Genomic DNA, 8050 nt, shown 5'->3' on the forward strand with positions numbered 1-8050 from the left:
AATAATGGCCGTATTTGGAAGAGGGGCCTTTTGTTCTAAGAACTGACAACAAAGCGCTTCTGTGGCTAAACACGGCCAAAGAGTCTAACGCCAAACTCACCCGCTGGGCACTTCATCTCCAAGAATTCAGTTTCACGGTAGAGCATTGCCCCGGGAAAGAGAATGAGCTTCCCGACCTGCTGTCGCGTCAACCCGACGAGAACGTCGTCGACACAGAAGATGAAGACGATGAGCGGATGTTGGTACCAAAGACGTGTCGGCTCCCCACTGAGGCCATCAACACCATCGACGTCCCAACACTCGTAGACGAAGTAAAGTCCGCCCAGTTGACCGACCCCGACTTCCCGGGAATCCTACAGCGGCTCAATCGAATCCAACGAGAAGGGGCCCGAGAACGAGGTGAGAAGACTTTCGCTGAAGTTTACTTCGTGGAATGTGGACATCTTTTCAAGAGGAATGGTCAAAAGAAACTTCTGTGGGTACCGGAGACTGTCAGGCCACGGATCCTTCATATATTTCACGATTCACCAGAAGCGGGACACCCCGGACAAGAAGAAACGTACCGATCTCTAAAAAAATTTTACGCCTGGCCCACGGCACAGAGAGACGTGAAGGCACATGTTCGCAATTGTCTGGTTTGTGCAACAACAAAGAGAGGATCCATACAAGCGGCGGCACCGCTGTGATGTCACAACCCCCAGCAGTCTTGGCAGACGATCGCACTGGATTACATGGGCCCATATGAGGGCCGGATGGTAACCGCTACCTGCTGGTCGTAACCGACCTATTTTCCAGGTGGGTTGAAGCGTTCCCTGTCAAATCGGCGACGGCCCGTGTGACGACCACCATCTTGGAAAAGGAGGTATTTAGCAGGTGGGGGTACCCGAGAGCCGTCATAACAGACAACGGGAGTCAGTTCAGAAGCGGCGTCTTCAGGCGGGCGTGTCACCGTTGGCAGGTGAATGATTGGCCGACCGCAAACTACCACCCTCGGGCCTCAGGAGATTAAGAAGATCCTCCGCATAACTCGTCAGACGTTCCCTGAACTACCCTGGGATCACCGGCTGACGAAGGGGCTCTTCAATCTCCGACGACGCAGTAACGCCGCCACCGGTCAAACACCCAGTCACCTACTCCTAGGCTTCGACCTCCGCGGCCCCGGCGAGTGGGAATGGGATGATGGTCCCGTCCAGGAGTCGACCAGCGAGCGTCACGAACAGGCCCGAAATCAACAAAAGCGATATCGGGAGCGGTACATCCGACCAGGCCCGCCACTCACAAAATTTCAACTGGGGGATCTGGTGCTAGTCCGGCACCACACGAGGCGCGGGTTCGAGCCCAAATGGGTAGGTCCCGTGAGGGTCATCGCCGATGCTCGTGGTAATTGTTACTGGGTCGAGCGAGGAACCTATGCAACTCGAGAGCACTTGGACAACCTGCGACTCGCACCCGGACAAGTCACACCTGATACCGAGACACCACAAGAGCCAGACGAAACCGGGGATGAAGAGGAAGCCCAGGAGCCCATCACTGTGGGACAATTTCTGCCGGATAAACCTCCTCCTAAGCAACCGAAATTGCGAAGACACCGACGCCGATAAATCGTCCGTCGACGAGCCAAGCGCTCCCGCCTGCCGACGCACCAACATTATCATCCTCTATTGGTGCCGATCCTGATGGCCAACAGGTCGGAGTCAGAGGCGTTTCGGACCTACAAGGGGATATAGAGTCCGAAGACGCCCAAGAGCAGGAGAGGGCTTTGTAGTGAATATTTGTATAGTGTTTTCTGATTTATTAACCGGTTATGTTTTGTTTTACTTTTGTTTAAATTTTAAATATATGTAACGGCTGAAGCCGGCGGTGGCCATAACGGAAGTTGGGCCTTCGGGCCGGGGGAGAGTGTTACTTCCGGACCGAGATAATTTGATCGGTTTTGATTTAAAAAAAAAAATAAAAAAATAAAAAGAGTGGGCGAAAAGGGAATGAGTGACGGAAGTTTTTTTTGGAGTTGTTGACTGAACGGTCCCAACTTACGGAAAATTGGCACCACCGTCCGCAAATCGGCCTTGTCTTGTGTTCGTTGTACCTAACCATTTAACTGATTTCCCCTCTAACAAGTAAGTGCACGACTTTTCAACCGCGTCAGTGTCCCCGAGCCGGGAACGATAAGAGACATCGCACCTATCACCGGTACCCACAGTGGTCCTAGCTCGACCACCAGAAGCCCCGGTGGTGATGTCCACGTCCCGGATGACACCGGGAGCCGTTCCCGTCGACCGAAGAGCGAAGCCGAAAAGAAGACGTCGTGGGTCAGCCGCTGCCCACAGTCGGTGCAGCCAGCTACCCATCGTATCCAGCTCCAGCTCGGAGCCAAGTCAGTCGCCCAAAGGGAGAGGAGGACCAACCACAACATCGGCATCACCGCCACACCAGCACCAGCAGGAGTCCAGGCAGCGTCCATCGCTGTCTCCGGTCGCCGTTCGTCCCGACAGCCAGCCCAGACATTCCCATCTAGGAGTTGGTGAGTCGCCGGACCACCGTCGAGACGCCTGGCTCCCTCAACCCCCAGCCTGCACGTCGAGGGAGGATCCGTGAGGACGCCACCGTCCCCCAGCCGTCGGTCATCCCCACAAGGACGTCTCCGGGACGGCTGAGTCCCCGAGCCCCCACAGCGTCACCGGATTCCACGTCCGCCCGAAGGAGCCAACGGTTGGAACCAAACGCCCACGGACATCGACTTTGACGTGACAGAGACAGGTGGGTGCCCAGTTTGTGCGCGAGTCGCGGTTCGTGTCGGTTTTCACGTGCCGTCCGGGCACAGCGACAGCCTCTCGACAAAAGCACCGAGCCGACGATCGGGGGGCCCGATCACGAGGAACCCTGTCGCTGCGCTTCCCGCATCGTCGCCCAACGCCATCGAGGAGGTTGTCCACCAGGCCAGCTCCAGCTCCCGGGACCTAGAGAGGCCCGTCGTGATGTCGGACAACCTGCAGCCCGCGACAGGCCCCACAAGATCGAGGACGACATGCCGCGACGCCCGAAGAATATCAGGGGCGCCAACGGGCCGGACGAAAAACATCGCGTCTGTGTTGTGTGTGCGTGAGTGTTGTTCCGTTGTTGTGTTAGTTGTAAGTTAGCTGTAAGTTCGTTCATTGTTTGTTCTAGTTTTAAGTTATTCATTAGTTTTAGGTTGTCATTTCATTTGTTTTTGTTGGTTTCGAGTTGTTGTCTTTTTGTATTTTGTGTGTGAAAATAAAAAAAGAGACGGCTGAAGCCGGCGTCACCGATTAGGGAAGTTGGGCCTCCGGAAGGTGGGAGAGTGTCACCGGGCACCGTTTGCGTTTCGGTTTTGCTAGTGAAGCTTAGTCCCAACTTCTCTAAAAAAATAGGCGGCGCCGGCCGAGAAAAGTCAAGTGGGTTTTTACACGCAAAAAAGTGCGTGTCATTTCACTCCTCTCCCCAAAAAAAACGAGACTGCGGTTCTTTTCAGAGCCTGGCTCTGGTAAAAGTGAGCTGGGCTACGAGACGGCGATCTTCTTCGACGGAAGAAGGCTTCGAGAGACGGGACGAATCGGCTCTTGTGGGAGTCGTTTCGACGAAACAGAGACATCGGTCAACAAAACGACACCGGTCCCGATCACACCTCGAGGGCCGGTGGTAACACGGTTAATGTAGCCTGCCATTCTCTTGCAAGATTGTCATCTAATTTGTCCACAATTATTACGACTAGAAGAGCGTGCCAAGTATCAATCGGTACTTCTAGCTGTCTTAACGCGGCAACATTTGAATCTAAAAAACACCTAAAAAACACCTAAGTGACGAATGCGAGGCTTTAATTACTTGAGGTGCTTTTGTGATGGCTATTATGTGATCGTGAACGATCAGCCGTTTGTTGCAGAACCGTTTCTTTAAGATATCCCACGCTACATTATAATTTTCTGATGACACCGTTAATGACTCGACTGCTCGCAAAGCTTCACCAGATAAACATGATGATCGCAAATATTAGAAACGTTGACAGTTGTTTAGCATGTTGTTTTCGTCTTCAATAATGGATTTAAATGAATTTTAAAATGACAACCATTCCTTATAGCAACCAGTGAAAGATTTTAAATTTAAAGTTGGCAGATTCAGTTTGATTGATTGATCACGATTAGAGCAATGTGAATTAGCACTGGAACAACTACCGTTACCGTTCGTCGTGGCCGCAGTGTGCGGTGGAGGCGTCATTTGTTCAATTTTTGTTTGAATTGATGATAATACATCGAAATATTTTGACTCAATTTCGACGCGGTCCTGAGTCTGTATTTCAACAGCTGTCGTTGAAGAATCAAGTAATTCAATTTCAGTCTATACCTCTTCATAATCTTTGAATGTCTGTTCGATGAATGTTTTTCTAAATTTTAGCGGATTTACATCGTTATCATTTGATTGAAAGTTAGCAACAAAGTTTTGAATACGCGTAATTTTTGTTTTTAATGAGGTTCTTTTCTTTTTTAAAGCCTCTAATTTGGCAATTGATTCGTCTAATAAGGATGTCTCGGGCATAATGATTGATTTGATTTACGTGGTCGAGATGAAAATTGGCGAAATTAGGAACAATAGAAAAAGTCGTACGTAGTAATGTAGTTTGGAAGGGAAATCGAATGGATTGAGAGCCACTAACCTTTGTTGATGTCTTAAATGATGATCGCTTCGCTGCTACCCAATTCGGTGACTATTCGTGCTGCCCTTTTGCCCTTGCTGAAGGTGACGAAATTGTTGCTGCCCTCTGGGTGTCGAAACTGCTTCTTGAATTGTTGATGTATGTATGTATTACACTTGTTATTGTTATTACACCAGACGACCGTCGTGTGATATGGATTTAATCATCCGGCTCGAAGGACCAAAATTATGTACGATTAATCACTGTTGGGTGGTGATATTAGCCGTACAAATGATATGGTCGTCTTTGTATAAATACTTAAAAACTTTATGGTATAAATGTATGCTAATGTATAAGTGTTAAGTACCAAGGATAGTGGTAGACTCTGGTTTTTACCGCTATATTCCGACTTAAATAAGGGTGTGTGATTTCACCCCTCTCACAAGAGAAAGTAGGCAGAACTACCTGCTACAGTACCTGTTTCTAACAATAACGTTCAAAACTACATTATTTTGTACAACAACTCTTTGGAAGGATTCAGTAGTAAACCCTGTTTGCAAAAATGTTTGTTCCTTGATGTATATCAATTCATTGTTCGGTTAACCCTATTTGTGCTATTTTGTTGTATATTTCAGCTAGTGTTGTGTTTAATGCCTTGTGCCTTTTCATCTCTTATAATAGTATATTAAAGAACGAGTTTTATAAGGCCAATGGCCTTATAAGACCAGTTTTTTATGTTATTTTTTAGAATTTGCACCCTTGTTTTAATTTTTAAATAAAAAAATTAAATTTTCAAATTCTAGAGAATTTTGTATTAATTGATAATTCAAGGTAACGGATGCAACTACATCTGCAACATATGTTAAAAAGTAGAGTTTGAACATTAATATTGGAAGTTTTTTGGTGGTCAGAATTTGAGAATTTTCTCCTACGTGAACGGATTTTGATAAATGTCACCACTTGTCCAAACGAAACGTCAAGCTAATTTTAAAGATTTTAAGCGATTTGCAACCTTTAAGGGACTTGTCCAACAAAAAAACGTTGTATTCAATTCGTTCGTGTGTAAATTGGGCTTTTTTGGCACGCGTGGGCCTTTAAAACGCTCGTTTCACTCGCATTTTAAACAATTTACACAGGAACTCGTCAAATAAACTACTATTTCTGAACTTCATGTTTCTTGCTGTCCCATTAGTTTTTATCTGAAAATATTTGTATCAATGTAATTAATTGAAAGGTCTGATTACCACTAGTTATCCCCAGGTATTTTACGCGTTTCTCTTACTGCCAAATGACCATTTCCTTCATTCTTCATTTCTATTGAGAATTGCATGAAGTGATTTTGAGGTTTTGACATCTGTACCTGTACCCACTTTTCAACAGACGTGATCACAGCATGAGACAGACGTTTTTAGTTTCTCCGACTATAAATATTAATTTCCGTTATTAATATTGATAAATACATTGAGATCATTGCTTTACCATCATTGTCAGTTTTGACATTTTCACATCAGGTTCACACCACACCAAATGGTCAACATCGGGAGCAAAAATTAAAAAATAAATCCAAATACTTGCCTTCTACAATTACTGCCGTCTTCTCAGCATTCAATCTTGGTTACCTTAGGCTCACTTATATGAATTAAATTTACTAACACTGACAAATATGAAATTAATGCTCAGTGCGCAAGCGCTAGGGCTCTTTCACAATCAACGATTCATAACAATAATTTTACCATTTTTTAGTCTGAAGTTACAGAACAGCAAATTTGTCTCCCAGATTTAAAGGCCTGTTAAAATCCGATCTATTAACGTACCTGTTACTTTTAACGTTCTCGATACAGAACCTAATAAACATCAAAAGTCTGTATTTTTCGATAGAAACTGCTGATACGTTCGCTTTTAGAGGTAAACAGACTGGCAAAATTTGTGAGGTTAGGTCAGGTCAGGTCAGGTCAGGTCAGGTCAGGTTTCGATGTTAAGTTTGATTTTCTTGAAGATGGTTTATTATATTGAACAAAAGGGAGATCAGACCATCATTTATACCCTGTATTATGATAATTTGTCCATTTTCTGCTTCAGATTTTGCTACTCAAATTTTTCTAATAGATGAAGTGTTGAAGCCATATAATTGAGAATTACTTACTAAATCCTACACTAATCTGTGAACTCACAATATTTGTCGTGTCTTTATCGTTTTTATATATGACTACTCCTGCAGCTCTGCACTGAGGTCACTTAAATTTGGCAACACAATGAAAACACAATGAACAATCAAAATTTGGAAGTGACAAGTGACACACAGTTGACGGTTTCTCGCTCGCTCCGCTAAACTCGACTCCCGAGATTTTAGCTTGTCGCGAACGTATCGTGCTACGACCGTGTCGTGCTGCTAACGATTTTAGCGTGTCGCATGGGACTAATTCACTGTCCGGGAATAAAATGTATGTGGTGCGCCTAAAGAAGTTTTCACTTCAAAAAATGACAATTAATGTCATACAACATGATGATTGGTTATACGAGTGTTTTACAATGGAGCATTTTAGATTGCGTCAAAGAATGACTTTGACGACCAAAATTTATTGCTCGCGACTGTACGTGAACTAAATTACCTTGCTAAAATATCCCGATCGTGTTTTAGTCCTTTATGGAAGTTTTAAACCATCCAGTATAATAAATTACATCCAAATGTTGTCTTTAACTTTGTAAGTGTTTGTAAGGTTAGAAAGATAAACGTCAAATATGTCACCTGCATTTGTGCGATGATAGTGCGCGTTTGTTTCATACGCGTCTACGTTTTTACATCTGCAGTCACCTTTAACACAGTTTTTTTTCTTTTTTCTTGCAAACCAGACGTCTTTGTAGGACGAGTTTCTCCTTACAGCAATTTTTATTGACGATAAATTTTTTGATATAAATCTTAAGTGATTCAACATTTTAAAAAGGCATGTAAATATTACGTTTTTAACTGTTTCACCGTCTAAAATATCTGCATTTTAAATTTCACAAAAATCCGTTGGAAAATAACTGAGATATTAGCCTCGAAAGTTTTAGCTGAGACACCCTGTATATTTACTAAAGAGAATACAAATATTTAAAAATTATTCAAATGTTAAAAATATAGAGATGTAGATAACGAAAATTATTGCACTTGAAATTACTACCATCATAAAGTGATATTTTTCAAAATAGATTTGAAAATATTATTTTCTACAGAAGCTACGACGTATCTCTTTATAAAAGTACTAGCTGACCCGGCGAACTTCGTACCGCCTCAGAATCAATAAATGTTGTGTTAACTTATTAGGTGAATTAAATTAAGTTTTTTTATTAAGATAAAATGAATAATTAAAATGAATAGAAATTTAATGATTTAATGCATACACAAACAAATTTAATACAGTTGGT

Source organism: Tenebrio molitor, chromosome 4 (genome assembly GCF_963966145.1).
Source record: "Tenebrio molitor chromosome 4, icTenMoli1.1, whole genome shotgun sequence".
NCBI lineage: Eukaryota > Metazoa > Arthropoda > Insecta > Coleoptera > Tenebrionidae > Tenebrio > Tenebrio molitor.